Here is a 22252-nt window from a genome sequence, read left to right as displayed (position 1 = left end):
CTTTGAATTTCAATCTGCTGTTATTTGCAGTATAAGCTAAACTCCTCTCTGATAGTTATAATTTCTAGCATATTTCTTGGTCCTTAGCATTTTTCTTCCAATATTCTCTTACCTACATGGATACTTGTTTTTATCTATTGTCTTCCCAAAACCTAGAGCAGTGTTGTCTGACAGAGCTACCATACCACTCCTTTTACTTATTAACCCATTAATACAAATTAATATATTATAAGCTGGAAGGAACCTGAGAGATCATTGAGCCTCATTTCATATATAAGGACACTGAAGTCCAAAGAGATTTAATGACTCTCCCAGTGTTATCAGCTAGTTAAGTACCTGAGATGGAATAGATTTAATATCTACATGCAGAACTTTTATAGCTATGTTAATACATAGCTATATGATGGGATGACAAAGTTCAAGTTCACTCTAATATTATACTAAATTTAATCATAATTAGGAATATGCCTGCCAAATTATTGTGAAATAAACAAAAACGAATGATTCTGCTAAAAGAGAAACCTCTCTCTTTTTGGTTAAATTAAGTGACTTTAAAGTGAATATCAAGTCTCTACATAGGAGAACAGGCTACTGGTTTTATTCCTCTAAATTTATCACTTCAAAGAAACTCTTTTAAGGTCCCTGAAGGAAAAAATCTGAATCTTTTTGATTGAAGTCCTGGTTTCTCTAATGTTGACTTCTTCCCAGGGCTTTTCTCTTCTTTCTTTCTTTCTTTCTTTCTTTCTTTCTTTCTTTCTTTCTTTCTTTCTTTCTTTCTTTCTTTCTTTCTTTCTTTCTTTCTTTCCTTTCTTCCTTCCTTCCCTTTTTTTTTGGACGGGGCAATGAGGGTTAAGTGACTTGCCCAGGGTCACACAGCTAGTAAGTGTCAAGTGTCTGAGGCTGGATTTGAACTCAGGTCCTCCTGAATCCAGGGCTGGTGCTTTATTCACTGTACCACCTAGTTGCCCCTCTCTCCTTTCATGAACCAGAAGATACCCTGAAAAAAATCTCTCTCTCTCTCTCTCTCTCTCTCTCTCTCTCTCTCTCTCTCTCTCTCTCTCTCTCTCTCTCTCTCTCTTTCTCTCTCTCTCTCTCTAAGCCAGGAAACCAGGATCTCTCTCAAGTTCTCACCAACTTCATCCTTCATGCTGGTTGGACCACCAGGCAATCAATTTCCACCAATGAGGATAGTCCCATGCAAAAGGCTCTGTGAGCCAAGAGTTACAGTTATTAAAACTAAAAACTAGGGGCAGCTAGATGGTGAAGTGGATAGAGCACCGGCCCTGGAGTCAGGAGTACCTGAGTTCAAATCTGGCCTCAGACACTTAACACTTACTAGCTGTGTGACCCTGGGCAAGTCACTTAACCCCAATTGCCTCACTAAAAAACAAAACTAAAAACTATACTAAGACTTTTGAAATCATATCTAATTCTGTATATTGAGTCCATTGTTTTTCTGAAGGGTAGTGTACTTCATCATTGGTCCTCTGGAATCATTGCATTGATCAGAATTTTAAGTCTTTCAAAGTTTCTCAGTTTTTACAATGTTGCTCTTTTATAACTTGTTCTGGTTCTGCTTACTTCACTCTATAACAGTTGTTTGTCCTTCATTCTTGAAGAGGACCATGACAGATGTCATGACTTGCAATGAATTGTATTTAAGTGAGCGAGGGCTACGCAAAGTTACCAGTCTCACTCTCTCCTCCAGAGCCATCTGGGTCTAGTGGCATGATATACATTAGGATGATTGGAGATGGCCCTAGATATTTGAGGCAGTTTGGGTTAAATGACTTGCCCAGGGTCACACAGCTGATAAGTGTCAAGTGTCTGAGGCCAGCCAGTTTATATAAGTAGAAGAACAGAATTTTTATCTTCATATAATCCCTAGCTAGAAGATAGAGTCCTTAGAGATAGCCTAGTCCAACTCTCGTTTTATGGTTGAAGAAATAGAGCACTAACGAAGTTTAAGTGACTTGTATAAGGCCACACAGGTAGTAAGTAGCTCTCCAGTAGCTATGTGAGCTTAGGGTAAGTCACAGCCCTTCTGGGCCTCAAGTGCCACATAAATAAAATGGAAATATCTTATCTGCCCAAAGATAGGGGAATAGACTCAATGATATCTTTACTGTTGCCTGTACCTCTACCATCTATATAATTCTACTCAAATATTACTATCAGTGTGAGAACCATGCACTCCTAAGTCAAAAAAGAGCTGTGATATTCTTCGATGAGGAATGGTTCCAAGGCCTATCTCTTGTACCTGAAAACCACACCATTTCCTGGAGGTGAGTCAAACAGGAAGGAACAGAAAAGCAGAGCTAGGAGAGCCAACTGCAATGAGAAAGATGGGTGAAGCCTGCTGGCAGTGGAGGACAGAAGCAGCAGAGCAGTGGAACCTTGACTGCAGAAGAGTCGACATTGAAAGAGCCTTCCCCTTGCTGGGTCTTTCTTTACCAACGGTTGTATTTTATGTTACAGGTTCCCTGGAAGGGAAGAGATTTCTCTAGAATATCTTGATATTCTATGGGTTTGGAAATGAGTCCTTTCTCTGCCCTTTACTGCATCATAAGGGGAGCTAGAGGCTCCACTTACTGAAACTGAGAGGTTCCCAAAGTATATCCCGGGCCTTATGGTCCGGAGGGAATCTGAGGCAAGGATTATTGGTTATTTTAATTTTATTTTTGCGGGGCAATGAGGGTTAAATGACTTGCCCAGGGTCACACAGCCAGTGAGTGTCAAGTGTCTGAGGCTAGATTTGAACTCGAGGTCCTCCTGAATCCAGGGCCAGTGCTTTATCCTCTGAGCCACCTAGCTGCCCCCAGGGTTATTGGTTATTATTTTTATGGTAGACTTAGAGTTTCTGTTACTTGCTGTGCTTAGATTGATATTTAAATTACTTTGGTTCCTATTGTGTTATGCAGAATAGGTGCTAAATGCATGTTTGTTGAATTGAACTGGATTTGCTCAAAGCCTCTGTGCCGAAGCAGGCAGCCCAGTAATACAATAGGAGAAGCTAATTGATAATTAAGAATAAACTAGACCATTAATTTACAAAGCAGGTAATCTATGCATGGATAATCAAAAATGGACTAGAGAAAATACTCACATGTAGAATATATTTTCTGCAAGCAAGGAGGTGACCTAATTCCCCAGCCTGGCTTTTGTATTGAACTGGAAACACTGCTTTATGCAGGCTGTATTTAAATTGAAATCATCTGCTCTTTTCTGATGAGAAGCAGCATGGCTGTCTTGTATGCACATTTTTTAATCTTGCCCTGGTTATACAGAAATAGAAACAAGGGCAGATAAATGTGCCAAAGATTTCCTAAATACAAAGAAAAGGATAGTAGCTGAATCTCATTATTTAAAATCACTAATGTAAACAAATTAAGTTAATTCAGGGTCTAACAGCAGCTGGTTTGTGTGGGGTGAAGATGGTATATAATTAATAGTTACTACTTCTGTGTTCCTTATCATCAGCTTTCTTGAAGAACTGTTTACAAGGACTGGTGTTTCAAATTCATGCACATGATTTTATTAGGTGCATCTTCCAGCACAAGTGGATTACTTATTAGATTCATCACATCCTTTTGTCTAGCCATTTGTACACTGGTTCAGTCACTCCAGTTTAGGGGAACAGCCACACCTTCTTATTCATATACCTCCCGGGCACTATGTTTTTTTAAAACACTGTTCTATTCATTATTATTATAAGTATTTAAGTGAAAATATAACTTTGCCAAGTCTCCTTGAGAACTTGGCTCCAGTGCCACTTTCTACATAGAATCTTAACTGATATCCCCACCTGTTAGTGCCCTTCCCACCAAAATAATTTTGTAACTATTTTGTTTATATTTATTTTGATCCCATTCAAATACAACCTCCTCAAGGGGCAAGGGCAATATCCTTTTTGTTTTTGTATCTCTAACACTTAATATAATGCCTGTCACACAGTAGGTGCTTAATAAATGCTTATTGACCAATTGAGATCTATAATACCAATTCATACTCCTTCTTGTGTCATATGGTTATCTTAGAGTATTGCCTACTTCACATGTATTCTATAGGGAAGATTTACAAAGCATTTAGAGGTTTTTTGTAGCAAATCCCTAAAGAAATTATTGACAAATTATAATAGGAATAATAAAATTTTGGTGTGTACATCAATTTAAATGAACTGAAACTAACTTTTGGATAGGGGCATTTATTTTTAGTAAAACTTCACCCACCTGTGATTTTCAAAAGGCTTGCACCATTCTCCTTTCTCCACAGGCTGCATATTTTTCTACTGTTCATTTCCATCTCCAGGTTGTCACTTAGAGGTATAATCATTCTAGACATTGCAATCTGTTCACAGAGAAAGGTCTGTGATGTCTTAACTAAGCACAGTGCCAATGCTTCAGTGGCTCTCTAGAGTATATGAGATTATATTGGACTAAATGGGAAAACAGTTTTGTTTTCACTAGGGAAAGAACCTGACTATAGAAAGACATTTTTTTTTAAATTATATTTTACATTTAGGAGTTAGATTCTCTACTGTTTGCCTAAAGCTGAGAAAAGACAAACAAATTCTACAGTCTAATTGAACCAACTTATAAGGGCAGGCATGCTATTAAAGATTTGAAGGTCAAGGAATAAGGTCTTATATCCTAAAAAATTCATGGTACTGAATGGAATATTTTAGTCATGCTGGGCTGGTCAAAGGAAAGTGCTTACACTGTGGAGAGGGTGGGGCTTCTTCATCAAGTACTAGCTAAATTCTATGGTATCTTTTGGATAGTGCATCCCTCCTCTAAAGGAGGCTCCATTCTTAACCTAGCTCATTGTAGTACTAAGCCCTGTTTGGGTGTCGGGAGAGGGGTTGTTTGGAGAGAAGAGATGGCCTGAGCATCAAGGATTCAAATTATCCAAGATCCTGACCAAACTCCTTCTTATGGTATTTGGAGGAAGGAACTCAGGTGTGTTTGGGGGAAGAGTTATTTCTCTAGGGAAAAAATGGTTCAATAGAGGAAAGAAAAAAGTTGCCATTTGACAGGTGCCTCAGGTTGAAGGACTGACTCTAAGGCTGTTGATAAAGACCAGCACTGTAAGGCTAATTAAGCTAGCAGATTTATGCCTGTAGGTGGCCTGCTGCCTACAGTCATGCCGTAAGGAAAGTGAAGAGCAATGCTCTTATTTAAGGACAGCGGGTTGAAATTACTGGGTCAGATTTGCTTCTTATTTAACTTTGTAGAAGAACTCTCATAAAATTTGGCCCTGGCTTTTTTGTTCACACAAACATGCTTACTTTCCCTTTCTCTCTCTCTCTCTCTTTTTTTTTTTTGGTGAGGCAATTGGGGTTAAGTGACTTGCCCAGGGTCACACAGCTAGTAAGTGTCAATATTCTGAGGTTGGATTTGAACTCAGGTACTCCCGAATCCAGGGCTGGTGCTCTATCCACTGCGCCACCTAACTGCCCCACATGTTTACTCTCCCATACCTTTTCTTAAAATTAGCTCCATACCATGGACTGCTTACCAACCTGTTAATTATGGCAAGGCTTTCTATCCTTGAAATGCATGGAGATTTAAATATCTGAGACTTAGAGGAAAGATATAGCTCAATGTGGTAATAATTCATTATCACTTGAATTTATAAGGTCTAGGCCATTTTATTAGCAGATCCATCTGGTCTGTATAATTTCAGACTGTAAACCCAAAGGAGGACTATAACTTCAAAACTTTTACCTAAGTTCATAAGTCAGAGTAGTCTATAAATTATGCACTTTCCATAATTTTAAGTGCTATGACTTTATTCATGAGTGTGAGGATTCCCTCTACCAAAACAGATTGTTATCTTTCAATGCCTTTGTCTTTATCAATTGTGCCTTCGAAAAATTCATAACTCTGACAAGAAGTCTCTCCAAACTTATCTAGGCTGCTTCTCAAACAAAAGGCATATTCCAGTCACTGGGTCCATACCAGAAGTCTTTGAAGCTGGGCAATGGCTAAACAAAGTGTGGTACATGAATATAATGGACCAATATTATGCAAAAAGAAACAAATATGATGAATACAGAGAAGCAGAGACTTACTTGAACTGATGCAAAATGAAGGAAGGCCAAGAAAAGAATATGTGCCATCACTACAGCAAAATAAACAGAAATAGCCACAAAATAGCCCAAAATGATGGTTGTAAAATTATAATGAATAAGCATGTCTCCAAAGATGAGGTAGAAGAATATACTTTCCCCTACTTCTTTGCAGAAGTAGAAGGTAATAATTGTGGAACATGACATATATCTCCAGATTTTTGTTTGATGTATTGATTAGTTTTATTGATTATATTTTTCTTCCTCTAAGAAAAAGAGTTCTAAAAATGTCTCTTGTTATATCAGATGGCTCCCTGGGAGGAGGGATACAGAAGGAATTCTCTGCTACCTCAAAAAGTACCAGTATGATTCTGTGTGTGTGTATAAATATCTAACAATGTGTATATATAGGTGTGTGTGTGTGTGTGTATATGAAAATAAAAACACCTTTTTGTCTTTGACTTCCTTAGGGACATGTGGATAATAGTGTTAATTCTCTTCTTAGGCAGCTCTAATCAACATAAAATCTTTCCTTTGAGTATATAAAATCAAAACATCAAATCAATTTTGTTTTTAAAGAGGTCTTTTTTTTTTTTTTTTTTGCTTAGTGGTACCAGACAGAGCTTGTGCTCCACTGGCATCACATTGTAGGACCCCTAGTCACCTCCCACATCCCAATGAGAAATAAATAATAATAGGATCACACTGTGAAGGACCAAAGGAGTCATTGTCTTCTGATAGCTGTTGGCAATTCTTGCAATAGGGCTTGAAGTTACAAATCAGAATTGTGCAAGCTTTTCCCTTGTAGACCTATACTTCAGATGCAAAAGGAAATTATGGGTACTCTAACATTATTGCTGATGCTGACTTCAGCATCATAGGCACCAGGGCTACAGGAAAATGACCAACACCTTCTGTTAGACAGACCAAGACAATAGGTAAGGAGCTTGAAAAAAAATTTTGGGGGGGGGTATAAGTATCTTCAAACCACACTTGCAATTTCATTATATAATTTTGTAAGGAATGGTGGGAGAGAGAATATGGAGGGAAAGGCTATGGAAGCATATAGAAAGAGGAATTACACAATTCAAGCTGACAACATCTGAATATTTAGCCTTTTAGTCATATTTTCAGTTTGAGGAATTTTTTTTCTTTCAACTAAATAATCTTTTCTCAGCTTACAATCTAAAACAAAAAGGATTAGCTATCTATTTTTTTAAAGAGGTAAAATTTTAAGTAGGATGGAATTTGATATGTGGAAGCCCAAATAAATACCGGAATTATATTTTAGGTTTTCTACTGTGAAAGCAAAAAATGTTATTCTAGATGTTCTATAAATGTACACATACATACCTGCCAAAAGAAAAAGATGTTTTTCCTCTTTACAATTGCTAACAGTAATGAAAACCAACTTACTGCTTGACTAGAAACTACAGACATGGGGGCAGCTAGGTGGCGCAGTGGATAAAGCACTGGCCCTGGATTCAGGAGGACCTGAGTTCAAATCCAACTTCGGACACTTGACACTTACTAGCTGTGTGACTCTGGGCAAGTCACTTAACCCTCATTGCCCTGCAAAAAAAAAAAAAAGAAAAAGAAAAGAAACTACAGACATGAAGAAAAATAAATCTTTGAACAAGTTGTGGTGGGTTTTTTTGTTTTGTTTTGCCCAGGGTCACACAGCTAGTGTCAAGTGTCTGAGGCCAGATTTGAACTCAGGTACTCCTGAATCCAGGGCTGGTGTTTATCCAGTGCGCCACCTAGCCATCCCTACAAGTTGTGGTTTTGATGACATATTAAATAACTTTGAATAACAAAATCATAGAGTTCGAAGGGATTTTAGAGGTCATCTAATCCAAGCTCCCACTGGATGCAGGAATCTCTTTTTTGACACCTCTGACAAATGGTAATCCCGTGTTTGCTTTAACATTTCTATTGAAAGGGAGTTCATTGCCCCACAATACAACCCATTACTCCTCCCTTTTTACTGTGAAGTTTTATTGATAAATTCAGTTTTTACATCATAATCGTTTCCAAATATGCCTTTACCCCATGAGTGATCCCTTCTAGCAAACAAAAACAACAAAACCAATCAATACATCAACCAGGTTTTACAGAATATTCTGCATATTCAGCATATTTAACAGCACAGTCCCCCCCCCCCTTTTTTTTTTTTTTTTTTAGTGAGGCAATTGGGGTTAAGTGACTTGCCCAGGGTCACACAGCTAGTAAGTGTCAAGTGTCTGAGGCCGGACCTGAACTCAGGTACTCCTGACTCCAGGGCCGGTGCTCCATCCACTGTGCCACCTAGCTGCCCCCCCCCTTTTTTTTTTGCACTGAATATGGTGACTTTATTGATAGTACATTACATGGGACTCAGTGCCTCTCACCCCCTACTACAAGAGTACCTCAGGGCAAGGATTATGACTGAGGCATGAGATCCTTAGTATAGTGAGCTATACTAGGTTAGAGATGTGGGACTCCCAGTGGTGGAACTCCTTATTTGGCTGGGGATGAAGAGCCATGTCTTTCTACTTTACTTCTTGGAAAACATAATGTCTGACACATGGCTGCTATAACCATACTCATTGTCATTTGCCTTAAACATCCAGGGCCATCACCAGTCATCCTGATGTATATCTTTTTTTTTTTTTTTGGTGGGGCAGTGAGGGTTAAGTGACTTGCCCAGGGTCACACAGCTAGTAAGTGTCAAGTGTCTGGGGCTGGATTTGAACTCAGGTCCTCCTGAATCCAGGGCTGGTGCTTTATCCACTGTGCCACCTAGCTGCCCCCCCTGATGTATATCTTGCCACTGGACCCAGATGGCTCTGGAGGAGAGAGTGAGGTTGGTGACCTTGCATAGCCCTCCTTCACTTAAATCCAATTTATTGCAAGTCTTGACATCACCCCAATATCATGGTCCCCTTCAAGAACAAAGAATAAACAGCAACAACTCATTGTCATAACAGGAAATAAGCTTGACAAAGTGATCCTTGAGCACAATACCATTGCCAATATCAAAGGCAGAAGAGTGGGTATCACTATTAAAATCCTAGAATACGATCTAGTTTTCTATTTAGACCAAGATGCCCTTCAATGATCCCTCTGATGCTTGCTTCATCACTTTCTTGATATCATCCTATTTGGCAGGTTTCTTTGGGAATCTGAACACAGAAGGTCGTGTCCATGAGTTTCCCATTCAGCTTAGGGGTGACCTTGCTCACAGCTCTAGTTGAATTGGGGGAAGCAGGGATGTTGTTTTGGGTAGCACAATGCTCATCACACCATAACTTGTCAGAGAGGTGATCTCCTGTTCTCTAGGTAACAGTAATGGCAGGGACTGTGGTCATGAGTCCTTCTACAATGCAAAAGTTGTCATGATGGCCTTGACCAGGAGGTCAGTTTGTAGTATAGGAACCATTAAGAATAATCTTGAAGGAATTATCATATTTCTCATGGTTTACCCCCATCACAAATAAAGGGGCATCAGCAAAAGGGGCAAGAGATAATGACATGCTTAACTCTACCCTTCAGGTGAGCCCCAGTCTTTTCCATGGTGCTAAAGATACCAGTAGAGTCTATTATCTACTCAACCCCAGCATTTCCCCATTTAATATTGGTGGGATCACACTCTTGGAAGATAGTAAAAGTTTTTCCATTGATCACTAGCTTTCCATTCTCAGCCTTGACAGTACTCTTGAACTTGCCATGGATAGAATTATATTGGAACATAGAAATTATGGAGTTGAGGTCAATGAAGGGGTTATTGATGGCCACAACATCCATTCTTCTTGAGATAAATGCAGCCCTGGTCATCCGTGGCCCAATGCGACCAAATCCATTGACTCTGACCTTTACCATCTTGACTCGGGGACTGCAACTAACACAGCAGATCCCGAAACTGAGCTAAGGAGAAGAGCTGAGAGCCAGTCCTCCATTTTTTTCAACAAAGTAGTGACCACTGGTACATTTTCCTGTATTTTCTTTGGGGTCAAACTTAGTCATTGTACCTACATAGCTTTTATTTTATTTATTTATTTTTCTATTTATGGTGCTGTAGCAATTGTATATAGTTTTCCTGGTTCTGTATCAGTGCATGTCTTCCTATGTTTCTCTGAATTCCTCATATTTATTAACTCTTACAGTGTGATAATATTCCATTATTTTATGTACCATTCCCCAAGCTGTGGACACCCACTTTGTTTCCAGTTCTTTGGTACTACAAAAAATAATAGTATGATTCTTTTGTCATAAATGGGACTTTTTCTTCTGTCTTTGACCTCATTGGGAGTATATGACTAATGGTGGCCATTCCCTTTTTAGGTAGCCCTGATCAATATAAACTTCCCTGTGCTAAGTCCACTTACTCCTTTCTGAAAAGCAGGGCATTTGCCAATCTTCAGCCTTCTGATACCTCTCCCAGCCTTTGTAATCAAGAAGCAGCATGTGTAGTCTATAGAGCAATGAACATGGAACTAGGAAGACCTGGATTAAAATCTTGTTTCACATACTTCTAGACTGAATGACCACAAGCAAGTCACTTAACTTCTCTGAGTCTTGGTTCCTCATGTGCAAAATGAAGGGGTTAGACTTAAAGGTATCTGAGGTCCCTTTGAGCTCTGAATCTGTGATCCCATAATCCTAATTTCTCAAAGTTGTTAAACAGGACAATTTGCCTGGATTTTGGTATTCCAAAAGTCATAGTACAGTTTAAACTTTAATATCTACTTTTGGGGGGGGGTAGCTGGGCAATGAGAGTTAAGTGACTTGCCCAGGGTCACACAGCTAGTAAGTGTCTGAGGCTGGATTTGAACTCAGGTCCTCCTGAATCCAGGGCTGGTGCTTTATCCACTGTGCCACCCAGCTACCCCAATATCTACTTTTAACATTAAATAAAGCAAACTATTAAATAAACCTCTTAAAACTGCACTAAAACTTTTGGGACATCCTGTTAGAGCAGCAAGAGGCTCTTTTACTCCCCTTCTCACTTGTCTTTGGTTCAGTTTCCTCTTAACCACTTTCGTTGGACTTCCCCACCCCACCCCATCCCATGATCTATGTGGGGAAGATGGAAGCAAACTAGAGATTGTTGAATAGTTCTGCTCTCCTTGTCATCTGTTAACATTATACCATCTGCCTCAAGCAGTAGACATCTTTTTGACTCTTGACTCTGAACATAGACTTTAAAAAATGTTAATGATATTCTATCCTTTTACATCACCTTCATTTCCCAATAGATGGCCCCTCCCCACTCAGAGAGCCATTTTACAGAACAGTTTGTTTTAAAGAGGGGGAAAAAGGCAGTTCAGCAAAACTAACCAACGCTGTAAATAGACTTTTTTAAAGTCCCTTTTTGTTGATGTTAGCATGTTTTACAAGCCACAGCCCATTTTGGGCTTTAACCTTTCTGAAAATATTCTTATGGGTTTGTAGCATTCTTTTGTTGGTCCTTGTTTTACATAACCTTTTTTCATCTTTCCAAGTCAATACTTCAAGGATCCATGACTTCAGTAGTGTGGGAATACTTTTCCAAATCCCAAGCAGCCTGTGCTATAGCTGGCATTAGGGTGCTGCTTGAGAGGTTGAGCGACTTATCTATATTCACATACCTGGTGTCAGAAGCATGGTTTGGGGGCAGCTAGATGGTGCAGTGGATAAAGCACCAGCCCTGGATTCAGGAGGACCTGAGTTCAAATCTGGTCTCAGACACTAGCTGTGTGACCCTGGGCAAGTCACTTAACCCTCATTGCTCTGGAAAAAACAAAAAGAAGTAGGGTTTGACAAGGTCTTCCTGGTGTCAACTCTAGGATTTCACAATTTTCTAGATGTTCTTTTAAAATCTGAGCTAATCAGAGTTCTACAATTGTTTTTTTACACCCTTCTCCCCCTTTTGTCCATCATTTCTTAGAATTTTAGATTTTAGAGCCTCTGGTCCCTTTTGAGCTATGTTCTTTTTTTAGTCTCTTTCTGGTCAGGGCATGTTGAATCTCTTTTCTTCCTCAATTGATTATTTATTTGTAGACTCAGGATTCTCTTCTCTTGCTATTGTAAAATTCTAAAAGCCACATGGTCATTTTGGCCCAAGGTTTTTGTCATTTCTGAATCTTAACAATTTCTTTCTTGTGGTCTTGTGAAGAAGGAACGAAACAACATTTCCATTCTTTTTAGAGGATTTTGATTTAGTTATACTTCTGCCTTGGTTAAAACTGCCCCCTACCTTATACCCCATAGAATTCCTTGGTTTTCCCTCCCCTTCCTCCCACTTTCTCCTTTGAGAGGAAGTTAAGAATAAAGAGCCTCTCCTTTTCTCCCTATACCCCAATCTCCCATGCCTTCAACATAAGACCACAGTCCTGGTCTGTGAATTGAAAGGATGCAAATGTGTAGGATAAATTGTTCTTCATGTATAGTAGGCAAATTTTGCTACTGCTTTGATTTTTTTTAATGCCTTCCTCTCTTCTCTGGCAGCGACAAGTTTCAAGCACTTCAGAGAAGCTTTCTGAGCTAAATTGCACCTCATGAAGTTTTATTGTGCAGCTATGGCAATTTCCTCTGCATTTTTGCTTTTATGCCATAGATAAGAGAAATTTAACATTTAGAGAAATTTGTAACCTCTTTAAATCAAAATTAAATTAAGAACTTGAATGCCGACACTATCAGGGCTACATTTGAAAGTTGAAGATTTGCCAGTCTTTAAAAATGGTCAAAATTAGACCAAAATGATTCAGGAGATAAGTATTCACTGCCTGTCCACTGAAACCCACTAGCTTGTTTCCTTAGGGATTGTTTAAATGGTGCTTATTGGTAGCCCATGTATAATAACTCCCAGATCTTTCTCTTTTAATCCTTTCTGTGGGGCAGCTAGGTGGCACAGTGGATAGAGCACCAGCCCTGGAGTCAGGAGAACCTGAGTTCAAATCCGACCTCAGACACTTGACACTTATTAGCTGTGTGACCCTGGGCAAGTCACTTAACCCCAATTGCCTCACCAAAAAAAAAATTTAATCCTTTCCACACCCCTCTCCCAGGCATTGGGAACTGCCTAGGATAATCCCAACCACACCTGTCCTAACATGAGATATCTTTAGGAACTGTAGCTCCTAAATCACCAGAAGCATTGACACTTTGGCAACCATCTGCAGAGCCAAGTATAGGTAAACCTCAGTGCAATGACCCAAAACAATTCTGAAGGACTTATGAAAAATGCTCTCCATCTCTAGAGAAAGAGTGATGGAGTCTGAATTCAGATTGAAGCATATGTCAAAAAAAAAAAAAAAGTTTGGGGCAGCTAGGTGGCGCAGTGGCTAGAGCACCGGCCCTGGATTCAGGAGGACCTGAGTTCAAATCCGGCCTCAGACACTTAACACTTACCTAGCTGTGTGACCCTGGGCAAGTCACTTAACCCCAATTGCCTCAAAAATAAAATAAAATAAAAACATTTAAAAAAACCATGTTCTTTTTGGGGGGTCTCTTTTCTTTCATAACGACTAATATGGTTGCATAATTGCACATGTATGACCTATATCAAATTGCTTTTTGCCTTAGGAAGGGGGGAAGAGGGTAGAGGGAGGGAGAGAATTTGAAACTCAAAATTTAAAAAAACAAATGATAAAAATTGTTTTTACATCTAATTAGGGGGAAAAGAAAATATTAATTTTTTTTAGGCTAAACCAGCACATCTTTGCCCACATTCAACACACTGTGGTCTTCTGTAGTCCTTGGCTCAAATTAGTCATTTACAAATTTAGATATATCTGGAGAAATCTTTGACAGAGTTCTTTTCCCTTATTTGTCCTCTCATGAGCAATACTCTCCGTGTTCAGCAAGTTCCATCTGTATGTTGCTGTCCCAGGTGTGATTAGGACTTTGAATCATAGATTTAGGACCAGAAAGGACCTTAGAGGCCACTCATTGGGTCTAACCCTCTCATTTTATAGATAAGGTTATAGATATAGATAGATGAGATTTAGGAAGATTAAGTGACTTGCCCATGGTTACACAGACTTCATATACTGAAAAATATCCAAGGCATCAATGATTACTTTTTCTCATATATTGGGGTAAAGAACAACTAAAATTAGAATTTTCAAAATCAAGATCAGCTTCCCCTGAAAATCTTGAATTGAAAATTGACAAAAAGATGAATTCTCCTCCCTAAGTCATTTCCCTCTGCTTTAAAGTATCTATTTTAAAAAATTACAATTTGACCAAAATGTTTTCATTTGATCTACTCACTTATGGTATTCACCATACCAAGAAATATATTCAAGTATAAAGTTCTACATGTATGACTTGAATGGACAAATTATTAAATTGGATCATGTTTAAAAGAACAGTCAAGATTACAAATCTTGAAAAAATGTTATTTATTAATATACAAAATCTTTATCTCTTTAACCTCTGTGACATGGTAAAGTAATAAAAAAGTGTTTTCCTGATTTGAACTCAGGTCTTCCTGACCCCAGGCCTAGTGCTTTATCCACTAAGCCATCTAACTGGCCTAGCACAGCCCCCTGAAATCTATCTATAGCTGGAGAAAACTCTCAGCCCATATTTTTGTGTGTTTTTCTGCCCCAAGGGTTCTTTTATTGCTATTTTTGGGGTTATTGTATCAGGAGCCCTGTGAGCTCAATGTCTTTCCTACGCCATCTTGGCTCTGCCCCACCCTGCTCTTTGCTATAGAGTTCAATATAAGAAGGACCTGTCTTGGTATTAGGGGCCACCTTAAGATGATATTGAACTGAGGGGGCAGGTAGGTGGTTTAGTGGATAAAACACCGGCCCTGGATTCAGGAGTATCTGAGTTCAAATCCGGCCTCAGACACTTGACGCTTACTAGCTGTGTGACCCTGGGCAAGTCACTTTACCCCCATTGCCCTGAAAAAAAAAAAAAAAAGATGATATTGAACTGAAAGGTTCCTTGAGATTCAACACACTTTAGAAGATATCAAGATAGCCACACAGTTACAGAGTAACATTTATTAGAACCCATGCTGAACCAGACCACAAGTCTATTAAAAGAACTTTCATTAGTTTAGAAAAACCTAGGAAGACTCATATGAAGTAAAGCAGAACCAGAAGAACAATTTATACACTAACTGGATTGTAAAGACAAACTTCTTTGAAGGACTTAGGTAGAATGATCAATGCAGTGATCAAAACCCATTCTAGTGGACTCGAGATGAATCATGTTGCCCACCTCCCAGCAGAGGTAGCTCAAGGTACAGACTGAGACATTTTATTTGAACATAGCCAATGCGGGAATTTATTTTGACTATACATGTTTTGTGGAGAAGGGAAGATGAGAAAGCTGACTTTTATTGATTGAAAAAAATTAAACTTTAAAAGAAAGAAACTTATCCTATTTATCTTTGTTTCTACCCATTTTTACTAGGACTATACTCCCAAAATGACATATTGTTTCTATGTGTATTCTATGTGTTTAGTTCTAGAACTACTTAAACACCTTTATGATAAACAAATATTTGAAAAACTTCTGTGTGTATGTATGTCTTTAAACAGTAATCCATGAAGGTCATCATAAGGTATCAAAAAAAAATTTAGTAAGTAAAATTGGAAAACAATTTGGAGATGCCTGGTTTCAAGTAGACACTCTAGAGAATTTATTCCCCACCCCAAAAAGGCTACTCTGCCATTATGTCCCCTCAAACAGCTTGATATATAAAGCCAAAAGAAGAGACAAGACCCCCTAATGAGAACAACTGATTTCTAGCCACCAATTTCACATGTTGTAGAGACCCATTATTAAAAGAATTCCAGTTGACATCTATAAATGTCATACTACAAAGAAGGAAAGATTTCCAAGGTAGCCAGGGTCCAAACAATGTAGCTGAGTAGTACCTCCCCAAGTTAATTTGACCACAATTTTTTTTTGTTAGTTTGAAATATACATGGACAGAAACCATAAGAAATAGACAAGGGAGTCTAGAATATCCCCAGGATAAAAGAGGAAGGGGTGGGGAGGAATGAAAAATAAGTTAAACTTATTTTCATGTTGAAGAGGTGTAACAATAAGTAAGAACTGTGAAACCAAGGTGCTTCTTGGAGAAAACATTACTATTATTAAATTCTCCTGGAAACTTCATTTCCTTTTTGTGGAACCATGTAGGACCATGCAGAATGTTATTGTCACCACCATAAAAATTGATATCCTTGCAATCTGTTTTTGCCACTTGGCCCATTTTTCTTGTTGTTATCCTGACTGCTAGCCAGAATTCCTTAGTGGTGTTAATGCCTGGTTTAATGGTCTTCTCCATCCCATCCCCTACCATTTCTCCTTGAAGATCTCAGTGATTATGTTCACTACCCTAACCTAAAAAATGGAATACCTAAGGGGCAGCTAAGTGGCACAATGGATAAAGCACTGGCCCTAGATTCAGGAGGACCTGAATTCAAATCTGACCTCAGACACTTGACACTTACTAGCTGTGTGACCCTGGGCAAGTCACTTAACCCTCATTGCCCCATGTAAAAAAAAGAAAGAAAGAAAAGGAAAGAAAAGAAAAAGAAAAAAAATGGAATACCTCAATTTCAATAACCTCCATTTTGGCTACACACCAGTATGGTTGAACCTTTAGACATTGCCATTTTATAGAACTGCATCCTTCCTAACATCCTAAGTTTTCAAATTATCTTCTTTGGCCACTTCTTCCATGAAACTTGCCTTTTATAAATTATAAACTTGGATTCCATGATCGGTCTTCTCTAGATTTGCTCCCCTTGTCTTTATACCAAATCTTGAATGTATGACCAAAGACTTCAATAATTCATTAATCTCTACCCAGAATCTCTGACCTCCTGGAATTTTGGCAAGTTAGGAATGACAACTCCTCAGTTACAAGTACTTTGCATCCTCCAATTCTTCCACTTGGCTATTGAGTATCATTAGAAAGTGTCATGTCATTTACCCACTCTAAATTAATGGCTGATAACTTTAGCTGCTTCTTCACTAGTGAATAGTATCCCCTCCTCTCTAGTCTTTATTATCCACAGCAACTGTTCCAACTTTCCCCCCCCTCAAACCCTCAACTTTACCTTTACTACTATCCCAATTCATCCTGATACTTACAACAAATGAATTAGTGGAGTAGGAGATTAAGATTGAAGATACTCAACAATATTTCCATTCTCAAAACTCACAGGCACTCTCATTCATTTTCCTTTGAATTAGAATACTTCTAAATCCGCACTCCCCCTTTACAAACACTAATTCTCCTGCCTATAGCTTTGATCTTATCTGTCTCTCCTGTCACTTCTAGAACCTTGTTTCAATAAGCATTCCTTCCTTGTGCATCATCAATTTCTTCCTTCTAGCTCCTCCACCAACCAACATAACTGGTCCCATGGTTTCCTATTACTTTTAGAGTTAAATACAAAATCTTCTGTATGCCATTTAAAGATCTTAAAAACCTGACTCCAATTTACCTTTCTAGCCTTATCAGGGGTATTCTGGTAAATAATTAATTATCAGCTCTCAAAAAATGTACCCACAATACACTTTTAGGTTCAACCAGCATTATTAACATTTTCTCCATCACTTTCCTAAGTCTAGATAATCAAGAAAACGATAAATCAAGGCCTGAATTATAGCATTTGCTGGTTCTCAAGGTGTAAATGCTCACTATGCAATTTTTCAAGATGGCTCTAGCATAACTCTGAGCCTTCTTATATATTATTTCCTTTTACAAACTTCCTGGTTTGAAACGTATGATCTGAATTCAGCATTCTGTGTCCTGTCTTTATGCCTTTGTATGTGCATTCCCTGTTCTAGGGATGCGATCCCTCTTCAACTGTCTCTTAGAATTCTTCATTTCCTTCAAAGCTCAGTTCAAATACCAGCTCCTATGAGATGCATTTCTTGATTCCCTCCACAGCTAGTACCTTCTACTGACTCCCCCCAAAATAACGTGTGTTTATTTTGTATACAGTTATTTGTATATATTGTCTCTCCCCCCCTCCCACACCAATATAAACTCCTTGAGAGCAGTGATTGCCTTTTTTTTTTAATGGGGCAATGGGGTTAAGTGACTTGCCCAGGGTCACACAGCCAGTAACTGTCAAGTGTCTGAGGCCGGATTTGAACTCAGGAACTCCTGAATCCAGGGCCGGTGCTTTATCCACTGCGCCACCTAGCTGCCCCTAGTGATTGCCTTTTAAAAATCTTTTTATCCCCAGCACCTAGAACATAGTGGGCACTTAATAAATGCTTGTGGATTGCTTAAGTATATCCAATTGTCCCTCCCTATAAAAACAAAATTTACTTGATAACATCCTTCCTTACTAAAGCTGCTCTTAAAAGTAACCAATGGGGGATAGCTAGGTGGTACAGTGGATAAAGCACTGGCCTTGGATTCAGGAGGACCTGAGTTCAAATATGGCCTCAGACACTTGACATTTACTAGCTTTGTGACCCTGGGCAAGTCACTTAACCCTCATTGCCCCACCCCCCAAAAAAGTAACCAGTGACCCAGTTGCCACATCTAAAGATTATTCAGTTCTCATTCTTCTTGACCTCTCTGAATAAGGACATAATTGCCCAATTTCTCTTCCTCCTGGATACTTTTTTCTTCCTTGACTGACTCTACATTTTCCTGCTTTTCCTTCTTCTGGCCCCTGGTCTTTAGCCTCACAAGATTTAGAGCTAAAGGCAACTTTAGAGGTAACCTAATCTAACTTCTTATTCTACAGAGGGGAAACCTAAGTCCCAGAGAAGTTAAGTGACTTGCCTAAGGTCATACGGAAATCATAGAAGGGATGTGAACCAAATTCCTCTGATTCCAGAGCCAGTGATCTTTCCACAATGCCACATTGGCTAATACATGAACATCCCACTGGTATCTCAAACTTACCATGCCCAAAAGCCAACCTTAGCTTCTCTACAATCTCTTTCATCTATGGTACAGTTGAAAACTTATTTGGCTATGGAGTCAGAGGACCTGGGTTTAAATCCAGCCCTTGATGCTTACTATGTGTGTGACCTTGAGCAAGTTCCTCACCTTAGTTTCCTCATCTGAAAAAAAGAGAGGCAGGGCAGCTAGGTGGCACAGTGGATAGAGGGCTGGCCCTGGAGTCAGGAGGACCTGAGTTCAAATCCAGCCTCAGACACAACACTTACTAACTGTGTGACCCCTGGGCAAGTCACTGAACCCCAATTGCTTCACAAAAAAGAGAGAGAGAGAGAGAGAGAGAGGGTTATACTAGATGGTTTCTGAGGGTCTTTCCAGCTCTAAATCTATGATCCTATTTTATTCAGTGGCTTTATCATTCAACTTGAGGGCAGCTGTCCAAGATGGCAAAAAGAAGCCAGGAAGTTGCCTGAGCTCTTCTGAACTTCCCTCAAAACAACATTCAAACAAGCCTCTAAACAGATTCTGAACCTAAAGAACCAACAGAAACCACAGAGAAACACAATCTTCCAACTTGAGATAATTTTTAAGACTTCAGGAAAGGTTGGTCTCACTTGGGCGAAAGGGGAGTGCGGTGCAGCTCAGCACAGTGCAGTGCGGAGGGGGTCTGGGCAAGTCAGCTGGAGGCTTTTGGCCACAGCAAAGACCAGCAACTGAGGCCCCTTCCTCCTGACTCAGCAGGCTGGTGGCACAGCAGACTAGTTGAGAGAACTGGCAGCCTCAGCTGAGAGGGCAAATAGCCAGATAGATAACCACCCACAGGATAGGTGCAACTATGCCAAGCCATCCCAGCACAGGGAGCAGGTCTAGGGTGGTGAGGAATCTGCAAGCCACAGAGGCCTCAGAGCAGAAAGCCAGTGACCAGGCACCTATCTACCAGCACAAGAACCTTGCAACAGTGGCCCCTATGCCCCAGGAGCAGACCTCCACTTTAAAAGGTTTTTGTTTGTTTGTTTGTTTGTTTGTTTTTTGGTGAGGCAATTGGGGTTAAGTGACTTGCCCAGGGTCATACAGCTAGTAAGTGTCAAATGTTTGAGGCCAGATTTGAACTCAGGTCCTCCTGAATCCAGGGCCGGTGCTTTATCCACTGTGCCACCTAGCTGCCCCCTCTACTTTAAAAGTAAAAAAAATAAGCCACAACATGAGTAAGAAATAGAAAAGGGCCCTTACCATTGAGAGCTTCTGTGTGGACAGAGAAGACCAAAACACAAATTCAGATGAAGACTATACTTTCAAAATACCTAAATGTGAAGCTTCAAGGGGGAAGATGAATTGGTCTCAAGACCAAAAAGCCTCAAAACCAAAAATCAAATGAGAGGGGCAGCTAGGTGGCACAGTGGATAGAACACTGGCCCTGGAGTCAGGAGGACCTGAGTTCAAATCTGGCCTCAGACACTTGACACTTACCAGCTGTGTGACCCTGGGCAATTCACTTAACCCCAATTGTCTCACCAAAAAAAAAAAAAAATCAAATGAGAGAGGTAGAAGAAAAAATGGGAAAAGAAATGAGAGAGATGAGAGTTATATAAGAAAACTATGAAAAGAGAGTCAATAGCTTGGAGAAGAAAGCACAAAAATTAACTGGAGAGAACAGTTCCCTAAAAAATACAATTGGCCAAATGGAGAAAAAAATGATCAAATGGAAAAAGAGGTGCAAAAGCTTACTGTAGAAAATAATGCCTTAAAAATTAGAATTGAGGGGGCAAGGGCAGCTAGGTAGTGCAGTGGATAGAGCACCAGTCTTGGAGTCAGGAGGACCTGAGTTCAAATCTGAGCTCAGACACTTGACATTCACTAGCTGTGTGACCCTGGGCAAGTCACTTAACCCCAATTGCCTCACCAAAAAAAAAAAAAAGAATTGAGGGGGCAGGTAGGTGGTGCAGTGGATAGAGCACCAGCCCTGGATTCAGGAGGCCATCTCCTTCATGAGGTGGTCTTTCCTGATCCCTCCCCCTTCCCCCAGTTGATAACAATCTCTCTATTATTTGTACCTCTGTAATGCACCAATGAAAATATTAGTGTAGCTATCATTCAAAGGATCCTGGGTCTAGAGTTGGAAATGATCATAGAGATCTAGTTCAAACCCCTCATGTTATAGGTGAGAAGCAAGGAGATTCTGACTTGCCCAAGGTCTAAAGGTAGTGAATATCAACTGATCAGTTACTCAGTCAACATTTATTAAGCACTGTGCCAGATGGGTGTTTGGGAGGGTCCAAAGGAAAGTGTGGGAGAGAAGAGGTGTTAGGCTGCCTCAAGAGCCCTTGTGCTGACCTCATTGTTGTACACCTGTGAAGCCTGACAGTACACCAGCACCATGCCAGGAACCTGAATCACTTCCACTTGAATTGTCTTAGGAAAATTCTGAAGATGACTTGGTAGGATAAGATACCTGACACTGAGGTAGTTTCTAGAGGTGAACTGCCAAGCATTCACACTCTACTGCACAGAGTGAAACTCTGGCAGACTGGCCATGTTGTTCGAATGTCAAACATGCGTTTGCCTAAAAGACTATTTTGTGGAGAACTCACACAAGGCAAGCGCGCACATGGAGGCCAGAAGAAGTGATACAAGGACACTCTCAAGGCCTCTCTGAGGCCTTTGGAATTGTCTGTGAGACATGGGAGACACTGGCACAGGACTGTCCAGCTTGGCGCGCCCACAGCAGAGCAAGCACTGTGATCCATGAGCAAAGCCGAACTGCAGTAGCTCAAAAGAAACACAAAGATGTGCTAATTTAGAGACATCTCCACTCCAAATGTGCACGTGGACTATTTGTGCCTGATCTGTGGCAGAGCCTTCCAAGCTCATATGGGTCTGATCATCCTTGGATATCATCTAAGATAACTATCACCTTCATTTTATGGAGAAGGAAAAAAAAAAACCAAACCCTGAAGTTAAGTGACTTTACAGTGTCAAATGGGTACCATTAAGCAGAACCAGAACCCAGGTTTGCTGACTCTAATTCCAGGGCTCTTACCAACTCCCACCCCCTGCTCCCTACCAAAGCTACCTATTGTGAGTGGTGGGTATATGTATTCAGATTCTAAAATATATACCTCAGAAAAGTAATTCTCAATGAGGTCAGAGGAAGCTTGAAGGATTAAACTGTTATTGGGAAATTGTAATGCCTTGATTTTGTCTAGTCCGCCAAGTTTCTCTATTAGAAAGCACAGCTTTTCTTTCTGCCCTAGTTTCTCTGCAGTCTGTGGGCAAGACGGAACATGACTAAGTATCTTGTTGAGGAAGGAAACCACCCT

At 39.8% G+C, this 22252-nt stretch overlaps 1 pseudogene; it reads right to left on the bottom strand.

Moving 5' to 3' along the window:
- Window positions 1–9468: 9468 nt before the first annotated feature.
- On the bottom strand, window positions 9469–9931 carry LOC122735842 (annotated as a pseudogene).
- Window positions 9932–22252: the final 12321 nt, after the last annotated feature.

This window comes from Dromiciops gliroides, chromosome 1 (genome assembly GCF_019393635.1).
Source record: "Dromiciops gliroides isolate mDroGli1 chromosome 1, mDroGli1.pri, whole genome shotgun sequence".
NCBI classification, from domain to species: Eukaryota; Metazoa; Chordata; class Mammalia; order Microbiotheria; family Microbiotheriidae; genus Dromiciops; species Dromiciops gliroides.
Note: the sequence above shows the minus strand (reverse complement) of the source record. Positions and strands in the feature narration are given on the sequence as shown.